General features: G+C 37.0%; 1 pseudogene; it reads left to right on the top strand.

The window, feature by feature from the left end:
• Positions 1-20487: 20487 nt before the first annotated feature.
• On the top strand, positions 20488-21414 carry LOC101721958 (olfactory receptor 8G3-like; annotated as a pseudogene).
• The last annotated feature ends 1541 nt before the right edge of the window (positions 21415-22955 follow it).

A 22955-nucleotide genomic window follows, 5' to 3' on the forward strand; every position in this document is an offset into this window, starting at 1 on the left:
TCATTCGTGTCTACCTCTGTACTCCCGTTTGTGTAATTCCCTTTGATGAGAATGCTGATCTTCAGTCTCTGCATTTCTATTTGTCCATCTGCAACTCCATTCGTCTTTTAAGGTAAAACAATGTGTAAGTCTTAATGTTTTCAACTGGAGTTCTGTCCTTTCTCTGAGACCTTTAAAGTTCTCCATATCACAACACATTGGATTCACTACTTCAGAAGATATTTGTGTTTTAATTTTGAATTATTTATTTGGAAATTCTAAAAAGTTGATATGGCCGAATAGTATTCCATTTTGTGTAAATAACATATTTTCTCTACCCATTCATCTGTTGGTGAATATATAAGCTGCTTTCAAGATTCAGGTATGATTATGTTGCTATAAACTTGTGTATGCATGTATCACATTAATATGATGACTTTAGCTCTTTCAGGAAGAAACCTAGAAGGGGAATAGCTTTCACCTTGACACCATAATATTAAGTGAAATAAGTCAGACATACAACCATAATTATCACATGGTTCCTCCAAAATTATAAATAAAGAGCAAAAGAAAAGGTAATAGGAAGTAGGGAGACACATTTTTTTTCAATGAGGAGATCGAGAGATGCAGGGAGGGAGGTGAAGGTAGAGGAGGGAAAGGGAATAAAAAAGCAATGATGCATGCTGCGTAGGACCAGCTCCACACATGGAATGTAGACATTATATACTGCAAGCATTGCTAATAACAAAGACAAAAAATATTAATATAAAAAGTTATACTCAAAAACCGGTCAGTCGTCTCAGATTTTTAACATTTCTGTATGGTGAAAACATTCAAAATCCATTTTGTAGCCTGAAAAAATAAACAGTGCATTGCAGTTATAATTCTGTCTCCTCAAATATTTATCATTTCTGTAGGATGAACATATTCATCATCTTTATGTCTAAATTTTAAAAATTAAATAGTACATTTTCATATTTAAACAAAAACATTCAATAGAATGAGGCAAAGAAAAGAGATGTTCTGAGAAAATAAATAACAATACTAGTAAATAACATTTCATAAGTTATGAGTAGTTGATCAAATCATTTGGTTGACTAAGAGCCTTTTAATTAAGACTTTTAAAAAATTCATTTCTTAAAGGTTTGAAGCAGATTAATACCTGAGCTTTCTAAGTGCGAGGATCTGTGGAATCTGTCAATGACTAGCAATATGTAAGGTACATCCAAGTCCATAGTATACTTGTGAAATTCTTCTAACTGAATTTTGCTGATAGGAGTCATGAAAATAATAATCAGTGAGGCCGACTAATGAGTGTTCTTACTGATATCAACTATGAATTTGCTAGGATGTTTTCTTGTTTCATTTTTCTATATTATCATTGCAAATTTTACCCTTCAGTAATGTAATTCCTTACAAAAACTTCACACACACACACACACACACAATAAAAGTTGCTATTTAAACACAACATCAATTTCACAGAAAATAGAAATCATTATATTTTATTGTTGGAGGAATAGGATAAAAAGTCCTTTTTCCATCACCATGGAAAAATTCAGTATATCCTTTTAATATAATGTAGATCTTTTCAAAATGAACTCAGTAAGCTGTGAATCTCATTTTACCCTAAATACAACAACAGTATCTATACTTTATATATTTTGACACAGTCTCCAAATTTCTTACTTATTAACATTTTTAGTTACATATTTATACCTATTTCTATAGAACAAATCAGCCTGAGTATACTATCCTTTACTCAGTAAGTATGAATTGCCTACCAAAAGACTTGGCAAGCAAGCAGCTGTGTGCCATTCCTGTGCTGCAGAATTCCAAAGGACAAGAGACATGGAAATCAGGAGGATTTATTAAGGTGAATACTGGCTCAAGGAACTTGTGTCCCGAGGTTGAGCAATTGAACAAAGAAAAGTTCAACTTTTTACACATTTAGTGGAAGGCAGATGGTCTTTCTAGTGACATAGTAAGTGAGTTTACTGGAACTGGAAAAGGGCAAGACAGCATCTTATGAATCATATGGCAATAGAGAGTCACAGATTTTGTTTATAGAACATAGTTGTTTACAGAGCATATAGTTCCTTAGGGATTACAAAACTTTATTTACAGGAATGTGACTGTCTCCCTTATCAGTACCAGGGGGAGGTCAGTAATTATGGGAAGGGAGGGACCTAAGTGGGAGCTGCTAGACTGCTTTCAGCTAGGAGAACTGATTTTCTTTTAAATTCTGTTTTACCTGGGTCAATTTCACTGACTGCATTCATTCCATTATTACCATTGCAGTTTTTGAAACTTTCAACTCCTTTTCTGTTTAGGAATACTTTCATTCTCTTGGAATTATTTTGTCCATTTATTCTGTGCCTAATAACTTAGATTCACTTTAACATCTTGCCTTATCCTTGTCTTGTTGGCTGTTATTGCTTTGAGCTTGCTTGAGCAATAGACCTGCACAAAACTGCAGCAACACCTCTGCTTGTCAATGCTGTATAAGAAAGAAGCCATTTAGCTATCTTTTAAAAAAGTAGTCTCCTCCCAGGGTCTGGTTCAAGGCCAGTTTCAGACTACATGCTTGAAAAAAAATATTGTTGATTTGTGTTACTTGCATGCTCATTTTGGTTTCATTTTGTTTTACAAAATCCATTTCCTTGAAAGATCTGTTATTATGGCAATATGCATAAATTGCCACGGCAATGGCTCAAGCATAGCTCTCCTGTATTCATAAAGCAGAAACACTTGTCAAGCAAGACAGTCAGACTTGGGCTCTCATGCTCTGTGTCCTCACACTTGTATTTCATCTCTAGCAACAACTTAACTGTCAGTGTCTGAAGTAGAGTGGACGGATATCAAAGACTTGTCTAATATTTTTGAGCAGGTGAAAGAATTTATTAGCTTCTGGATCTTTCAATTAGTGAATGAGCATCAAAGGTGACATTTGGCATAATTCACTCTTGGTGGGAGTATAGTTAGGTAGATTTGCTTGTGAAATACAGAAACCCTGCTTGTCTGCCATGACCTCTAATACCACACTTAACATTTCTGGCCAGGAAAAATTGACTAATGCTGAAATCTGACTGCTCCTTGGTGGGGAATCCAGTCAGTTGGGGTGGTACCCTGAACACTCCTTAAAATAAATGTCCATGTCCTCATCAGGAGAATCTGTGAATACATTAGGTTATGCAATAAAAAGGAATTAAGAATGCACATGGAATCAAGATTGCCAGCCAGCTAACCTGATGAGGAGATTATCCTAAGAGATTTGGGTTAGCTCATCCTAAGAACAACAATCTTAGCAAATGGAGTAGGGAGGCAGAAGAAAAATACAGCGAAACTGACTAAGAAGAAACAGAATCCTACCAATGCTAACTTTTAGTGCCAAAAGACTCACTTTGGAATCTTGACCTCCAGGACTGTAAGATAATAAAGCGGCTTTTCTTTGAGGCACTGTATCTGAGGTAATGTGATACAGTAGAAATAAAATCAAATGCTACTGGATTTCTAAGCTTTATCTCTGATTCTAAGCTGTCCTGGGACTCAAAAGAGGTCTGAGAGCTGGGGCTTTACAGGATGAACCATATTCCAGTGATCTTTTGAGCCTCAGTGAGCAGACCAGCATGCCCAACTGGACGCATGCAGGAGGAGAGATCCCTCAGTGCACCTAGGCGCTGGAAGGATGTTGGAGTAAGTGCTGTGCTCTCACCTGATCCAGGGGCACAGCTGTACTTTTGTCTTGAACAGGTGTTCCCTGCCTTCCTAATACAGTAATCATTCAGCCTCAGAGCTCCAACCTCTCTGAGCATAAGAAGAAAACACTTTAATAAGAAATATTACACCCGTGACATGCTCAAGAAAATCCCCAGTATTATTTGTCAAAATGAGCGAAAGTCATTTATTGATTGAAAACCATCACACCAATCACTTAAAAAGGATTTATAGTAATGACAAATAAAAAGCAATTGTAAACTTAACTATTTAAATAAGTAAGCCTCACAAACCAATACAAAAAACAATCTGAATGGCTTTAATCCTAGTACTCTGGGAGGCTGAGGCAGGAGGATTATAAATTTCAGCCCAGCCTGGGCAATTTAGTAACTTAGTAAGATCCTGTCTTAAAATAACAAATGAAAGGACTGAGGATGTAGCTCATACAAAGACTCCAGGTTCAATCCTCAGTACCACACACATACACATATACAAACACTCTCATCACACGAAGCAGAAAAAGGAAAAGGAAGGATGGAAAGTCAGAAAGAGGAAAAGGAAAACATCTAATGCTTGGAAAATAGACCTTTGGGTAATTTTGGGTGCCTTTCAGGAGTAGGAGGAGGGTAGGAGGAAGTAGAAACAGTGCATTACCAAATGTAACCAAATTATCAACATACTCAATAAATGATTACCCCAAACTTCTTTGTGGGAGAACTTCTGATTGAGAGACTTGCCCCACCTGTAATGTTGACACATTTTACAGCACATAACACAGAATAACATTTAGATTGCCTTTGTTTTGGGGAAATAGGGTAATTTTGGTATCTGGAAAGTTCTGAATACTTCAGGTTTGGTTCCACATTTCTTCTAATAACGAGAAACCCAAAGCCTCTCTGCCTGCAATCCCTTTAACCTTTATTTATTGTTGCTAATGACGACAGCAGATCATAGCTATGTTCACACTCATGCTATTCTGAAAGCTTTTCTGATGAGACCTTCCTTTGTGCTGCTTTGAGGAAAGATCCAATCCATAATTATACAAAACAATTTCAACATTATATTTACTCCTATTTGGGGGAAGCAGAATTAGGACAAATACCTGTGGAAAAGTTGAGATTATTAAATGCCCCACAGTTTATTTATTAAATTCAGAATGACTCCCCAAATAATATGTAATTGAAATAAATGCATGTCATTAAACTCATTAATACCTATATTAGCCCAAATTAAGTTTGCTACAGTATGTAAAATAAAGATAAATGGATGTCTAGGGATTCACAGCACTAGGTAGGCTTTACTCCTTTCTTTAATTCACATGCTAACCTCTCTGATTTTGCAAAGAATGTCATTATTAATTCAAAGATATAAGTACATATAATGTGATTCTAGGCACTTAGTATTGACCAAAGAAATCATCCTGAGAATGATTCTCCTTGTAAAGAGAACAGAGGTGGAATTCAGGCAGGAGTAGCCTATACTCTACCCTTAAAGAACTCGGGTATAAAACTAAACTCAACATTTTTTAAAGGATTATGATCACAGAAAATCCCAAAAGAAGAAAACTGAAATGCCTTTCCCAGAGACACAGTGCTGCTGTTGATGCTGACCTTCTTCTCCCCCGAGATATGCATTTTTCATATGATGGGTTACTAAAATATGTGACTTTATGATATGTTGAATGTCATACAATGCCTTAAAAGATAACATATTTTAGGACAATATGATATCCCCTAAATCCATATTTCGATAATATGATTTTAGGAGATAACATATTTTATCTCATTTTTATTTATTATTTTTTTGGTACTGGGAATTGAACTCAGTATCTTGTGCTTGCCAGACAGGTGCAGTGCTGCTGAGCTATATCTCTGGTCCCTAGATAACATATTTTAAAGCAAAACTCTTTTGAATATTGATATGTGTTGACTAATTGAATTACATACATATATAATTATCTATTCTCTATATTTGTATTGAGAAAGAAAGATGAGAGAGACAGAGAGAGAGATTGATTCTCTAAGGAAGTATACCTTACACATACTTGTTCAATGAAATTCAGCTCTCTTTTCGGCATAGATCAAGGTAGACAAGACCTTACTAAACTTTGATTCTCGAGTTTTCATCTCTTAAATAATTAACCAAGATTAAGAGTAGAAAGTCTTGTTCCAGAACAATGGATTTCAGATATTAAAAAAAAAATTTAAATTGCTGTTATCCAACTCACATAAATTTTTGGAATAAAACTGTTTACACTTTGAAAGCATGCTTTCATTTGTCTACTTTCACCTCATTTTTTTTTTTGGTACAGGGGATGGAACTTGGGTCTTTGCGCTTGCGCAGCAGGCAGTGAAACCACTGAGCTAAATCCTTGGCCCCCACCTCATTTTTAACTGCTGCCAGTTTTCCTTGTAACACACTGACAAAAGCATTTTGTTCCTTTATTAAAATTTTTTAAAATGGATTTCCACTTTCTAAGTTTTTGTTGAGTTTGATACAATTTTGGGAGACCTTTTTCTAATCAATGTCAGCAATTTTATTCCAATTACTTTCCCACAGGCCAACTCAAACTCTGTAATTACTCCAAGCAATGTAACAAAGTAGCCATGATTCTTCACTTCAATCCACCTGGCACTATTTTTGTTGTTGTTGTCATCTGAGTGGTGTTTCACACATTTCTCCGGGTCACAGAACCTGAATTGTGGTATGTTTCTCACATAGGTCCTGCCTTGGGCTTCTCTGGGTTCTGGTCTTGTTGCTACTTCTACTCTCCATGTTTACCAATTTCATTCCAAAAAAACACTGATCTTAGGGACACCATCCAAGCACAGTTTCCTTGGTAAAGCCTTCCCTGATGACCTCAGCTATGAGTTACTTCTCTCTGTATTCTCCTTTCTTTGGAAGAACTGATAGCATTCTTAAGAACTAACCCAAGTAAGAAAACACACTTGCAAGGAAATAGGTTTCTAACTAATCCAAATGACTGATGCATCAACATCAAACCCTATGAAGACCTACAAATTTATATAAAATAATAAACTGGAATAGATTTCATAGGATGACTAGCTGATGTTAAGATCCCTCTCAAAGCCTCTGCTCAGCAGTTATATGATGCCATGAAAACTAAAGATGTTATTGGTCTTAACAGCTGTGAAACCAGTGGTTGCCTCTGGCAGGCAGCTGTAGTCAATAGGTTAAACTGGATGCCTCGGTTCAGACAACAGTAATGCTCTGTATTTTTGCATGAAGTCCTCCTTACTATGGTATACCTAGGTGAAGGAGAAGTAACAAAGATAGAGGTGTGTTTGAATTTTAGATAGTTACATTTTAAATCTGTAATTAATCTGAGATTGATACTAAATTGTGTAGCAGGAGGAGATGGGTGGAGAGTCCTCCCAGGGTCCTGACCCTCTCAACAGTGGGGAAGGTTGTGGAAGAGTCAGTCAGAGATGGAAAGCATAGATCGTAGCAAAGTTTGTACTTTAATTCAGCAAGCATGCAAGAGGACAGCTGCCTTCTCTCAGAGGGACAGGCAGGGTGCCAGTAAAGGAGCCACCACTGAGTGGGGCTGAGGTGTTAACTTTATAGTAGTCGGGGGCCTATCCTTTCTCTGGATTGATTGGTCGATTGGCTCGTTACTAAGGAGGATGGGGAAGGGCCTTTGGGGACTTTTCACACTTTAGGGTCAGGTTTCCTTTTTTTTTTCTTTAACTTCTGCAAACCAAACCTTGCAGGGTACAGCATACAGAGGAAGCGCAACCTCACACTGTCAGCTCTTTGCAGGTGGCTAAGCCTGTTTAACCATGTGTCTAAACTCCTTCGGGGTGGGGGTCCCTCATTTTTCCCTGCCTACGGGTCACTATCCCTACAGTTGCAAGCCACAGTCATAGAAATATTTTCTTTTATTTTGATTCTTCCTAATCTAGGAACTGGAGAATTTGGAATCTCCCTTTGACAGATATGCCAGTAATAGGAATTGAACCTTCCCTTTTTGGACTGTCCTGTTCCAGTAATGTGAGAGGAGACCTTTCTCAGCCTTCTTTATCACAACAAGGGGATGAAAATGCTAAAGGATGGATGGCCAATGGCCACAGTCTCCCCTTGTGGTGTGTGTGTTTGTATATGTTACGGGTGACCTACCCTACTAAATTGAGACCAAATCAGAGGGTGCAGTCGGCAAGGCAAGTCCGGGGATTGGGAAGGAGGTCAGATCAAGAATGAAGATCTAGCTCTTGCCGTCTTCTTTTTTCTTTGGTATCCGGAATCGAACTCGGGACCTTGAGCTTGGGAGCAAGGTGGCGGAACCACTGAGCTAAATCCCTGACCCTGGCCTCTTGCAGTTTTGGCTGTGATTCAGAAGAAAGGCGCACACAGGCTCTCCTCTACCTCTTCAAATCATCCCTGGATCTTCCGATTTTCTGGCATCTATCCCTGTACTAAGACGGCAGCTGAGGCAGCTTTCACTTTTTTAGCCAATACCAGTTGTACAGACAGTGGGATTCTAACAATGCCTTAGGGCACTGAAGCGACTGATAAATCGGTAACTCTCCTCAAAAACGGCTCCTGCAGGGCACGCCCACCGGCATCTATGCCCGTCAAACTGTGTTCTATCGCTCCCTAGTGGACACAGACAAGTCTCCAACCTTAAACAAGGCAAATGATCTATCTTGGCTGTCTTTAGGGGTCACCATGATGGGATGTGTGTGCTCAGTGGGAGTAAGAATGGGGAGGAAATTTGTTTTACAATTCTTTTTACTGACTTGGAAGAGATGATAATCTCTTCATAAATATTTACCCACAAAAACCGGGCTTGGCAGCTGTATAATCCCAGCACTGTGGGAAGCTGAGGCAGGAGAATTGAAAAATTTGAGCCCAGTCTGGGCTACTTAGTGAGAACTTGTCGCAAAACAAATAAGTGAATAAATAAGTAATTAAATAATAGTTATTGGGCCGGGGATTTAGCTCAGTGGTTCTGGCTCCTGCCTCGCAAGTGCAAGTTCCTGAGTTCAATCCCCGGTACCCCCCAAAAAAGAAAAATAATAATAATAAATAAATAAGTTATTATTACTTTAAAATGAACAAAAGGCCTTTGACAAAAGCCCAGTGTGAAGGTTCTAGATTCTTCTCAATCCCCTAGCAGAGACTGCCTTGCCAACTTCCACATGTTATACTTCTCAGTTGCTGACAGAATCTGTAACTGAAGGAACATAAATTATATACACATTATCAAATAAGGGAGAAGAAATAATTTAGTAAATTTCAAAATATTAAAAATGCAAGTGATCTATTTTGGACTTTCTCTTTTATTTCTTTGTTCTGTCCTCCTGTGAATTTCACACTGCTTTGGTCATGATGGCTTTACAGAGAATTTTTTCCTTGTAAAAGTATTTTATTTTTGAAACCACATATTTCTTAATTATATATAAATGTCGTACAAAACATGGTTTTCTGATATACTCAGTGAATCAGTTCCTCCAGTCAAACTAATATATCTATGTCTTATTTGAATGTATATAATCAAAACCCATTCTCTTGGCATATTTCCTATATATAATAAAGTATTATTAATTATAGCTATCATGTACAATAAGCCTCTTTATTCTTTATAGAATTCTTTATTCTTAATAACTGCAAGATCTAGCCTTTGACCTACATTAGCCCATTTCTTTATTCTTGATACATACCTTTCTTACTCTGGGTCTATGTATTTAATTTTTAAATTTGACATCTAAGTGAGATCATGCTATGTGTTCATTTTTTTGTGTGTGTCTGGTTCTTTTTTTCTTTCTTCTCTCACCTTTGTTAAAGTATGATTGACAAATAACAGCATATTTCTCTAAGAGTATTCAGAATTAAAGCAATCTCATAAAGTTTGTATATGGATCTCTGGGTTTGTCCTCATGTTTCACATGCATGGATCTGACATGGATTGAAACAGCATATCGAGGTTTAGAGAGCTAAACTATGAAGTCAACTGCTCAGGTCTCCAACTTGCTCCACATCCAGGACAGATCGAAACAGCACTGCAAATCCTTCTAAAGCAAAAATGACATTAGGACGATAACCGTAGAAGGCAGGCCTACACTTGGGATAGCATAGATGACAGAATACTAAGTTTTTCAAGTCACAAATTACTAAAATTTATCCAAGAAGATATAGGTAATGTGAAGAAACCCATAGCTATTTAAGAAATTGAAAGTACAGTACAAAAATCTTTCCACAGATCGTAAGTCCAAACCCAGTGACAGAGAAAAAAATCTAACATTCACTAAATTTTATCTTTATCTATGAAAGAGGATTTAAAATTTATATCTCATTCTCACAGAAATTTAGTGAAATTAGATAGACCATGATAATGTGTTTATAGAAATATCAGCTCTGCATAAGTGAGAGGAAATTAGCAGCTGAACAACTTTCCAATCTACACAGCCTTTTGGCCCAAGTGAAACAAAAAGCCTGAAGTAGAGTCACACAAGCATTGTTACTTGATTTATTCATTGTGTGAACATCAGACAGTGCACTTATATTAACTAAGATGGCTACAACATCAGCTGGGCATATAATCTTATGGGTCCAGTTTTGGCTATATGGCCCATCATTGACCAAAATGTCAGTATGCAGTGCCTAGCTCATGTACTATTTATGACATAACAGAACTATTTTTCTTCTTTCCTTGAAAGAAGAGCTTATTTCTATACTCAACTCCTCAGTATGTAGAAGGTGTTAGAGGTCACCCTGTCCCCTAAAGTTCACATGAAAGACAAACTCATGCCTACTTCAGCTGGGTGAACACTGAATTAAAACAAGGAATAACAGAATGAACCTTGCTTTCCAGCCATAAGCAGGAAGCAAGTGCCTCAACAGCAAGAGAGAACAAATCTGACACCACTGTGAATAGATGTGCCAATGTTTGTTGTGTATAGCTCCAAATGGAATTGATTTTGATTGAATAACAGAAAAGGAGTTAAAGACATCATTTATGTATAATGATAGATACTAAGAATAATTTAGATTCAATGTAAGGAAGCTTATACTGATTTGAATATTCCCATTGAAAATTAAAGTCTTGATAAGACATGTACCATGAGACAATTAAAGTTTATTGTGTTTACGACTAATTAAGACCCAGTTATTTTTCCTTAATGATGAAGTCAGCATTTTCTAAGAATGTGAGAGAGACAACGGGAGTTTCTAATGATCTCACAGTTCCTGGCCTCCTGAGAGCTTAAGCAGAGCAGGGAGGTTTCCTTTTTGTACTACAGGCCTTGCAGATGAATCCTGAGTCTCAGAATCTGGATCATTTTGAGTCCAAGGAAATGACAGAGCAGGGACTGGATGTGACACACTATGGAGGGTGGATGGTGGGAAGTTTCACATATAATAACGTAGAAAAAAACCCTTCAAATCACAAACATGAGGAGCCCTGGGTTAGCCCATTGTTTCAAGGAGGAATTGAAAATCAACATTCAACTATAACTTTTACAAGTTTTCCATTGTTCCAGTCTTGGCCAATGGACGTCTTGCTGTTTAATTATTGTGCCCTTTTGATACAATCTTGCCATTTGAACATTTATGCCTTTATGTTTGTTTGTGTATTGTGCTTAACATCAGTTCCTATTGATGTTTCCTACATGCATTCGGTATTATATGGGTCACTTTAAGATCTCCCACTGCTGACTTCAGTATTGTGTTAAACATCAGTTCCCATTCTTACATGCATTCAGTATCATATGGCTAACTTTAAGATCTCTCATTGCTGACCTGAAATCTGCCAATTCAAGAAACTTGGCTGCCATTATCCATTTCCCATTTATTGGTTTTTGTTCATTCATAAAATATGGGTACAGTGGTTTCAGAACTGTCAACCTATACCTATATGGGAAATGACTAACAACAACTTTATCCACTGAGTACAGTGATTGTACAGTTCATTTTTTGGCTTTAATCCTACAAATTCTACTCATTTCCAAACTTTCTTAGGTCACCACCTTTCACCCTTAGCCCCTTCAGTGAGGTTATGCTATAAAGCATCCTGAAAATTATATTCAATTATATTCAAATATTCAACTAGTTCTCCAAAGCTTACATAAAAATTCATTTAAATATTTCAGAAATAATTTTCATATAAGAAGAAGTTGTCATAAATCCCTGCTAGAATCATGTCTGCCAGTCTTTAATTTCTAGCTCTTAGCCTACTACTTCAAAAAAGATAGAAATTATACAAGAGGGAGCTAATGAGAGTGTCACATGAAGGATGAGAAAAGAAAATTTTAATTGCTTTTATATTCCAACAGCTCATCCTCAGTGAAAGGAAATCTTGAGGGAGGATCCTTCTACATATTTTTATGGCTACTCTTTTATTTGAAAACTCTGGGTAAAAATGACATGATCTTGTCACCAAATGCCTTATAAGGAAACTGTGAGAGGCACTGTGGCCTTTCGCCCATAATACAAATGTCAGTTACTAAGACTAGGAGATCTGCCTTTGATCTCCTAAGAAAAAGAGGGCTCTGCAATCTCTATTTCAATTTACACCAGCAACATCATTGAAAGCTCTCTCCCTGAGAGGGCAGTTATTCTAAAGTTTATGTATGACCTGGACTGAGGATGCCAAGCAAAGAAAGTGTGAATATCAGAAGGGCATTCTTCGACAGTCTTTAAATCTCAGAGTACTGAAGGACTTTCAGGAAGTCTACCCTCCTCACAAAAACTGCAGGATTTCCTAAAGCTACCTGAAAAGTATTACTCATATTTTGCTGTAACATGTCTGAAGAAATAATATTTCCTTCTTCATAATTTTAATACATGTAACTTCCAGGAATTTTTAATGGTCAAGGGGATTGTGACAGTAAGTCAAACTGTACCTCTTGGACTGTAAGTTGGCCCTCGTAGGTAGCATACAACCAATTCCATTGTAATTTGTGTTACTAGTCATATTGAAAGTAGGTGTAAATTATTTTGTTCTAAATCTTGGTCTTCCAAAGTAATTATAATTTATAACTCCCCATGATGAAATATAATAACCCAACCTCCTCCCAGTATCAGAATTAAGCACAATTCATCAGATGCAGTGTATTTTGTGGGTCTATACCTTCCCTCAGTTTGGACACTCTTTTAATGAATGCTTTGAAATTATTTGTATATTTTGGTGTTTTTCTCTGGATCCATATTTTGTGAACATGTAAAACTGTTAAGGCAGTGCTTTGTAATTTGAATATTGTGCAGACTTAGCTTATTCCTACTAATTCTTTCAGACTCAGGTTTCTCTAAGCCAGAACCATAACAACTGTCTTCTTGTGCACCCTTCTCAAGCACGGTGTCGACCACATTTTCCAGTCTGCCTCTCTGTCCCTTTCTAGACTGTAGTATTCTTGAAAAGCAGGGATTCCATATTACTTCTCTCTCCATACTGAACACCCACAACATACTATTTGCTTACCACTGTTGAAGGGATTTTAATATCAGTCCACACGCACAAATATTTCTTTCTTAGATAAGTATCATTGTATACACCTTCAGTATTATTATTTATAAATTTCAAAATTTCTGTTTTGGGGGCACAATCCAAGTTCTTGATAGTAGGCCATTTTTAAAGACAAAACTAGCAAGCGGCGTGAAGCTCCTCTGCTGTGTTCCTGTTCCTGCCCACGGCACAGTGAGGTCCCGGGAGGAGCTTGGAGCCTTGCCTTCATCCGGGACTCTTCTCCGCTGGTCAGCCAAGCGGCTTGAAGCTCCTCAGTTGCGGTCCTCTTCCTGCCCACGGCACTGTGAGGTCCCAGGAGCAGCTTGGAGCCCCGCCTCCATCCAGCGTTCTGCTTAGCCTCCCGGGTGCCTGCAAGGCCCAGCCCCCCCCCCCCCCCCCCGCTTCCGGCTCTTCTGCTACCTGGTCCCACACTACAGAGGCACAGGGGATTATACTTCACATAGTTAAATGTGATAGATTAATAACTACCACAAATTGTCATTTTCTAAGCTGCGCTTGATGCTATGGTATTGCTGATTGTAACATTTGGAGTAACATGTTGTGATTGACCTAATCAGTTTTCCTTCCTGGTATAAGGAAAATAAAATAGCCTCAGAGTCATTAGAGCCTCAAAACCTAAACACAAGCCGTACCTGGAAGACACCTCTGAAAAGCAATCATTCCACAAGGGTTTTAAACACAAGCAACAAAGATACCTGATATTAAGCAATTTTGAAATATCAACCTATGAACTAAACCAAGGACAGTACCAAAAACAAAAATGAGAAGACATTTAAGCAAGGCACAAACGCAGACTTCCACTCCACAAAAAGGAGATTCTGGGGGAAATGAGGTGGAAAAATCTTATAATAAACAACCTGGACACCCTGAACTGATAGCACAGGAAGTAACAAAGCAGATACATGAGGCTCTAGAAAAATTTAAAGCAGAAATAATCTCCGAAATAAATACAGAGATGGTGAGTAGAGTGAAAGACATGATTAGAGGCTCTAGAGCAGAAACAGATAAGAAAATAGATGAGCTCAGAAACATGCTGGAAGCCATGAATACCCAGCATAAAGAAGAAATGGAAACCATGATCACCCAACATAAGAAAGAAATGGAATCCATGAAACAGATTTAATAGATATTCAGGAGATTAAAAACTCCATTGAAAGCATGCAGAGCAGACTAAGAAAATCTGAAGACAGGATATCAGATATAGAACACAGGATCGCAGTTAAGGACCATGAAAACAGAGATTTCTTAAAGATAGTAAGGGACCATGAGAAATCAATCCAACAGCTGCTAGATGATGCAAAGAAGAATAACATAAGACTCATAGGAGTCCATGAAAAAACAGGAGAAAGTACAAATGACAAAAAAATTGTTCACAGAAGTAATAGTAGAAAACTTCCCAGACAGGTGGAGAATTGGACATACAGATAAGTGAGGCATATACAATTCCACCTAGCCACGATCAAAAAGAATCTACGCCTAGACATATAATAGTTAAGATCCCAGAAACCCAACAGAAGAACAAAATTCTACATGCAGTTAGAGAAAAGAAACAAATCACCTACAAAGGAAAGCCCATCAGAATCATGGCAGATTTCTCAACACAAACCCTCAAATCAAGGAGAGCGTGGAGTGAAGTATTTCAAGCCCTAAAAGAAAATAACTTCCAACATAGACTGTTGTATCTGGCAAAATTATCTTTTAAAATTGATGGGGAAATTAGATACTTTCACAACAAAGAATACCTGAGAAATTTCATGAACACCAAACCAGCACTCTAAACAATTTTATGCAATATCCTAGAAAAAGACAATGAAGGTCACAGCTCCATGAGGGCCAACAGAGAGAAGACACCACACAAGGTAAGAAACTAAAGGGAAAGGGGGAAAAATAACAAAAGAGCCAACAACAATAAAACACCATGGCAAGAATGAGTCAATATCTCTCAATTATAACTATCAATGTTAATGGCCTCAATTCACCAATCAAAAGAAACAGACTGACAGAATGGATTAGGAAGCAAAACCCAGCAATATGCTGTATATAAGAAACACACCTAACTCAAAAGGAAATTCATAGACTGAAAGTAAAAGGATGGAAAACAGTTCTCCACATGACAGGAACCCAGAAAAAAGCAAGGGTAGCAATCTTACTTGCAGAGAAAGTAGATTTCATCCAAAACTAATTAAGAGAAACAAAGATGGTCACTACATCCTTGTGAAGGGAACACTCCAAGAGAAAGAGATGACAATCCTAAATATTTATGCACCAAATATGAATGCCCCCAACTATACAAAACAAATATTAATGGACATGAAAAACCAAATAAACAATAACATAATTGTAGTGGGGGACCTCAACACCCCTCTATCACAAATAGACAGATCATCTAGAAAAAAATTAACAATGAAATTCTAGAACTGAACAAAGCTATTAAACAAATGAACTTAATAGATGTTTATAGAGTGTTCCACCCCACAAAATCACAATACACATTCTTTTCAGCTGCACACGGGTCATTCTCTAAAATAGATCACATGCTAGCTCATAGGGCAAATCTAAGTAAATGTAAAAGAATACAAGTTATCCGCTGTATATTATCAGACCATAGTTCAATACAATTGGAGATCAATAACATAAATCACAAAACACCCACAAACACATGGAAATTGAATAACACTCTCCTGAATAACCAATGGGTCACAGAGGAAATTAAAGAAGAAATTAGACAGTTTCTACAAGTAAATGATAATGCCAGTAAATATACAGGAATCTGTGGGACACAATGAAAGCAGTTGTATGAGGGAAAATCATAGCAATGAATACCTATATTAGGACAACAGAGAAAACTCAGTTAAATAAACTAATGCAGAACCTCAAGCTCCTAGAAAAAGAAGAGCATAACAAACCCAAAGCTCATACAAGAAAGGAAATTATAAAGATCCAAGCAGAAATCAATGCAATGGAGACTAAGAATGATACAAAAAATCAATGAATCGAAGAGCTGGTTTTTTGAAAGAATAAATAAAATTGATAAACCTTTAGCCAAACTTATCAAAAAAAGTAAAGAAAAGGCTCAAATCCATGCAATTAAGATGAAAAAGGTGAAGCCACAACAGATCCAGCAGAAATTCAGAGGATCATCAATACCTACTTTGAGAACCTGTATTCTGATAAAATGGAAAACACAGAAGAAATGGACAGATTCCTAGATACATACAAATGGCCAAAGTTAAATGAAGAAGATATAGAAATTCTAAACACCCAAATAACAATGAGTGAAATTGAAAATGTAATAAAAAATTTACCAACAAAGAAAAGCCCAGGTCCTGATGGCTTCACTGCTGAATTCTACAAGATGTTTAAAGAGAAACTATCACCATTATTCTTTAAACTCATTAAGGAAATTGAAAGGGAAGCAAGGCTTCCAAATTCTTTCCTGGAAGCAAGTGTTACTTTGATTCCAAAACCAGGGAAAGATCCAACACAAAAAGAGAACTACAGAGCAATCTCCCTAATGAACATAGATGCAAAGATCCTCAACAAGATACTAGCAGAAAGAATACAGAGTGTCATCAAGAAGGTCATACTTGGGCCGGGGATTTAGCTCAGTGGTTTTGCTGCCTGCCTCGCAAGCGCAAGGACCCAAGTTCGATCCCCGATACCAAAAAAAAAAAAAAAAAAAAAAAAAAAAAGAAGATCATACACCCTGACCAAGTCGGATTTATCCCAGAGATGCAAGGATGGTTCAACATTCATAAATCAATAAATGTCATATACTATATTAACAGAGTCAAGGACAAAAAATCATATGATCATTTCAATAGATGCAGAAAAGACATTTGACAAAATCCAGCCCCCATTCATGATAAAAACGCTACAGAAAATTGGAATGGAAGGTCTTTATCTCAACCTGATTAAGGCTATCTATGAAAACCAACAGCCAACATCATACTAAATGGTCAAAAACTGAAAACATTCACGCTAAAATCAGGAACAAGGCAAGGATTCCCACTATCGTCACTCCTGTTCAATATTGTTCTGGAAACATTAGTCATAGTAATTAGGCAAGAGAAAGAAAGAAAAGGAATAAAGATAGAAAACAAAGAAGTTAAACTGTCATTATTTTCTGATATGATGCTTTACACAGAAGACCCAAAAAACTGTCAAAAGTCTTCTAGACCTAATTGACAGATTCAGTAGAGTAGCTGAATATAAGGTCAACACTCAAAAAACAATAGCCTTCTTATACGCAAATAGCAGACCCATTGAGAGAGAAATTCAGGAAATAATTCCTTTTACAATAGCAACTAAAAAATGAAATATCTAGGGTTCAACTTAACAAAGGAAGCAAAAGACCTCTACACTGAAAACTACAGCACTCTGATGAAGGAGATCGTAGAGGATATAAGAAAATGGAAAGACATCCCTTGTTCCTGGGTAGGAAGAATCAATATAGTGAAAATGGCCATACTTCCCAAACTACTATATAGATTCAAGGCAATACCAATTGAAATTCCAACAATATACTTTACAGAACTAGAGAAAACAATATAAAAATTCATTTGGAAGCAGAAGAAACCTAGAATAGCAAAAGCAATTCTAGCCAACAGAGACATGGCTGGGGGTATCACAATCCCCAACTTGAAACTATACTACAAAGCTACTGTGATAAAAACAGCATGTTACTGGCAAAGAAACAGACCTGAAGATTAGTGGAATAGATTAGAAGATGCAGAAACAACTCCAGACATACTCAGCCACCCCATCTTTGACAAAAGAGCCAATCACCCTCATTGGAGAAAAGATAGCCTGTTCAATAAATGGTGTTGGAAAAACTGGATTTCAGCCTGCCAAAGATTAAAACTAGACCCATACCTATCACCATGCACTAAACTAAGATTGAAGTGGATTAAAGAGCTAAATATCAAGACAGAAACAGTAAACTTGCTGGAAGGTAAGTTAGGTAGAACTCTCAATGACATTGACATAGGAAAAGACTTTAGGAACAAAACTTCAGTAGCACAGGAGCTAACACAGAGAATCAACAACTGGGATCTCATCATATTAAAAAGCTTCTGCACTGCAGGAGAGACTACCAATAGAGCTAAGAGACAACCTACAGTATGGGAAGAAATTTTTAGCAGCTGTACCTCAGACAAAGGTCTACTATCTAGAATATATAAAGAATTGAAAAAAATCAGACCCCCAAATTCAAAGACCCAATTCAAAAATGGGAATCTGAAATGAACAGACATTTCTCAGACAAAGAAGTAAAAGCAGCAAATAAATATATGAGAAAATATTCAACACCACTGGTCATTTGAGAGATGCAGATGAAAACAACACTGAGATTCCACCTCACCCCACAAAGAATGGCTACTATCAAGAAATCAACCAATAAGGAAATGCTGGCAGGGGTGTAGAGAGAAAGGAACCCTTCTCCATTGTTGGTGGGAGTGCAGACTGGTGCAACCACTGTGGAAATCATTATGGAGATATCTCAAAGAACTAGGACTAGGTCCGATTTGACCCATCTATTCCCCTACTGGGTATCTTCCCCAAAGAATTAAAAGAATCATACCACAGCAATATATGTGTACCTATGTTTATAGTGGCACAGTTTGTAATAGCTAAGGTTTGGAAACAGCCCAAGTGCCCATCAACTGGAAATTGGATAAAGAAGATGTGGTTTTTTAATAAAATGGAGTACTACTCAGCCATAAAGAATGAGAAACTAGAGTCATTTATAGATAAATGGATGCATATTGATGCCATATTCTTAAGTGAAATAAATAAGACACACACGTGTAAATACCGAATAGTATCTCTAGTGTGAGAAACTAAAAGCATAAATAAGGATGAAAATGATTAAAACAAATAACTGATAATTTGAAATAGGAAAAAGTCCAAAGGGGTAAGGGTGGCAGGAGGGGAAGGGGAATGGGAAGAAGGGAAAGGAAAAATTATAAGAAAGAAAAAAACAATTAAAAAATGGAAACAAAGTCTATGTAAATAGGGAAGGGTGGTGGGGGTGAAGGGTGCATAGGTAATGGGGGAAAAATAAGAACTAAGATATATCATGTTCAGGTACAAACACACAATGATAAATGTAAATGTATTGTTTACTTAAAATGTACTAAATATATAAATAATAAAAAAATAAAAAGATTAAAAATGACCTTGGTGCTTTTAAAAAAAAATAAAGACAAAACTAAATATACACTACTACAGAAAAATAACTCAGAATTTCTAGCTACACGATTAGTCTTTAGACAGTTCCTGAGTTGCACATTCACCTACAACATGTAGCTGTACCATGTCATTAGGGGAGTACAAGACATTGGACAAATACTTCACTAAAATCAGGGTAAGCAAGGACTATTTCTTTCTTCTATTCTGCTAATCTAGGAAAAAACCTACAAAAATTCTGAGCATAGTATAATAATCTAACAATGGTTCTGAGTCTTCACTGCTTCCTTTCAAAACTATGTTTCTTCCTCAAAGGAAATATAGAGTTTGGAAATCACATAGATGGATGTGGAGGACAGTGCACTAAATGCAATGAGCCATCACAGAAGGACAAATGCTGCAGTACTGTACTTCCATGAGATATCTGTAGTAGTTAATCTCAAGAAGCAATTTGTTTACACTTCGTTTTTCTTGAAGATGATTTCTTGTCCAATTTCAAAAGCTAGGACTACAAGTTTAATGTTGAATGAAAGGTAGGGAGTCAACATCTTGTCTTGTTAATTAGCTTTAAAAAAATCTTTAAGTGGGCTGGGGATTTAGCTCAGTGTTGCCTCTGCTTGCCCCACAAGCACAAGGTCCCGAGTTCGTTCCCTGGTACCAAAAACAAAACAAAACAAAACAAAAAACCCAACTTTTAAGCTGGTCACCATTAACTATTACAGCATTGTGTGTTTTTTATTTTGAATGCTAACACTATTTTTACAATAAATTGTTTTTTGTCTGCAGAGCAGAGAGGATTACAACTAAGGGAAAGGACATTCCAGGAGCATTCAATCAAAGTTATCTGAACAGTTCCTTGAATGTTCCTGGACTGGGTACAACTAATAACCATGAAAATAGAATGAGCACTAGTAGGGCTAAATTCTCTCTGATGTTTATTGATGTGTCTCATATGTCTGTAATCCCAAACTCTTTGATATCCAACACAGGAAGGAGCTGGCAGAGAACTGGAAATACCTGGTTGAAAGACTAGAGTTTCACACTTCATTGTTTCATAGGATAATAAATACCTTCATCAAAAATTTGTTATTCATCCTAAATAGAATTCCTAAAGGAAAATGGAAGAAGGAAATCATTCCACAGGACAGACTTCATCCTCGCTGGGTCAGCAGAGAAACCAGAGCTCCAGATTCCTCTCTTCCTCCTCTTCCTGGGAATCTATGTACTCACAGTGGTGAGGAGCCTGGGCATGATCACCCTAATTGGGCTCAGTTCTCACCTGCACACCCCCATGTACTATCTCCTCAGCAGTCTGTCCTTCATCGACCTCTGCTGTTCCACCGACATTACCCCCAAAATGTTGATGAACTTTGTGGCGGAGAAGAACATCATCTCCTATCCTGAATGTATGGCTCAGTTCTACTTATTCAGTGCATTTGCTATTGCAGAGTGTCACATGCTGACTGCAGTGGCTTATGACCACTACATTGCCATCTATAGCCCCTTGCTTTGCCATGTTACCATGTCTTCTCAAGTGTGTTGCTGGATGGTCGCTGGGGTGTACCGCATGGGCTTGGTTGGTGCCACAGCTCACAAGTCTGCATGCTGAGGGTGCTTTTCTGTAGAGCTTATGTAATAAATCATTATTTTTGTGATTTATTCCCACTACCTGAGCTCTTCTACTCCAGTACTTTTGTCAATGAAGTGGTAGGTCTTAGCTTCAGTACTTTTAATGTCCTGATACCCACACTGACCATTCTTAGCTCCTAGGTCTTCATCAAAGCCAGCATCCTCCACATTCACTCCACTGAGGGCAGGTCCAAAGACTTCAGCCCTTGCAGCTCCCAGATCTCAGCTGTTACTATCTTTTTTGGTTCTATAGTATTCATGTACATACAACCTTCAACTCTATGGACCAAGGGAAAGTGTCCTCTGTGCTTTATACTACTGTTGTGCCTATGCTAAACCCCCTGATCTACTGCCTGAGGAATAAGGATGTGAAAATTGCCCTAAATAAGATCCTTGAAAAACATTTTATTTTATGAAATAGAATATTTTGCTTCAGCAAAAGTTTATAATTTCTGTAATTTTATAAGAGAACACTCTAAGGTTATCAATTTGTGTACAAAAGTCATGAGATTATTGCTATTGTGTAGTTAATTTTTTATTTTCAGTACCTGGGATCCAATTCAGGACCTTGTGCCTGCAAGGCAGGTGTAGTGCCAATGAGCTAAATCCCATGCCCAGTGTAGTTATTTAGAAGAAAGGAATAGAGGGTAAGGCTGGAGTCACATGATTAGGTATATGTGACATATCTCCTCTAAACATTTAAAAAATTCTCCATATGGTTGTTTACAGTTTTTATGTTGATGACACAGATTTTTTTAGGCAAGATTCATTTCTCTTAATTCTTGGAATAAATATTTTTGGTAGCATGTATTCATATTCTCAACATTTTATACAATGAGATTATTAAAATAAATCAATTATAAAACATTTCTGAAAGCATAGTCTCTAAAATCAATAAATCTAACTATTTGTAATACATAAAATATGACCCCTAAGTCTTACTATGTGTATAGAACTATATTAAGAGGCACATAATGGTTGATAAGATAGTCCCTACCCACAGAGTTAATAATAGAGTAGATGATAACTACAATAATAAGTATATTTGATATATTAGTTGTATATTGACATATAATGTGTAACAATCTTTCCTCCACATTTTTGGGAATAAGCTACCACCTCTATTTTCTAATAATGACGTGAATATTTTCCTTTATTCCACAGATATCATGCTTTATCCTATCCACATTATAGTACTTCAGATTTAGAAGTGGCATTTTTATGTTGAAGTTATTTATTTCATAGTAAAGCTACAAATACTTTTATGGCTAATGAGAAACATCATTTTACCCCAATATTCAGTATAAATTTTTGATAAAAATTGATATCTTTTTTGGTGGGGCAAAGGAGACTTCCAATCCATAAATGTATTTTACTTTCTCATGCCCAAATTAGATTCCATTAGCACTCTTGAAAACATTTCCTCCTGAGAGGACATGGTCTCCATCAGTGAGTCTCAGTATCCCTGGGTGGCATCTGCTAGTTGCTCAGCTCCTCCACCTGCCTTCTCTTTCTGTAGAGCTGAATCAGAAAGATTTTTCTTATCACTCACTAGACTAGCCTCTCAGATGCTTGGACATGAAATTTTTCTGCTTTATTTTAGAGCCAATTCTAGATGATAAACTGTGTTTGTTCTCTTTCAGATGCCTCTATACATTAAAACATTCACAGGGAATTGAATTAAGGACATACAAATCGTATTGCCCATTCTCTGCTTTTCTCTATTACGTTGTGTGTTGTCACCTAGTGTACAACACAGGTCTTAACTCCCTCCTCTGCCTCCCCCTCTCTCTCCCTCCCATGTCTCCTTCCTTCTTTCCTTTGTCTTCCATTCCTCACTCCTTCCCTTATTTCTTCCTCCCTTCCCCTCTTTTTGTTTCTATCCTACTATTTTTTTGTCATTGTTTTTCTTTTTGCTATTTTTAATATTGAGGATTGAACTGAACATGTTTCCAGT

The sequence above is a fragment of the Heterocephalus glaber genome, unplaced genomic scaffold (genome assembly GCF_053883595.1).
Source record: "Heterocephalus glaber isolate CG9 unplaced genomic scaffold, H.glaber_assembly_v1.0 deba00001431, whole genome shotgun sequence".
Taxonomy (NCBI): Eukaryota; Metazoa; Chordata; class Mammalia; order Rodentia; family Bathyergidae; genus Heterocephalus; species Heterocephalus glaber.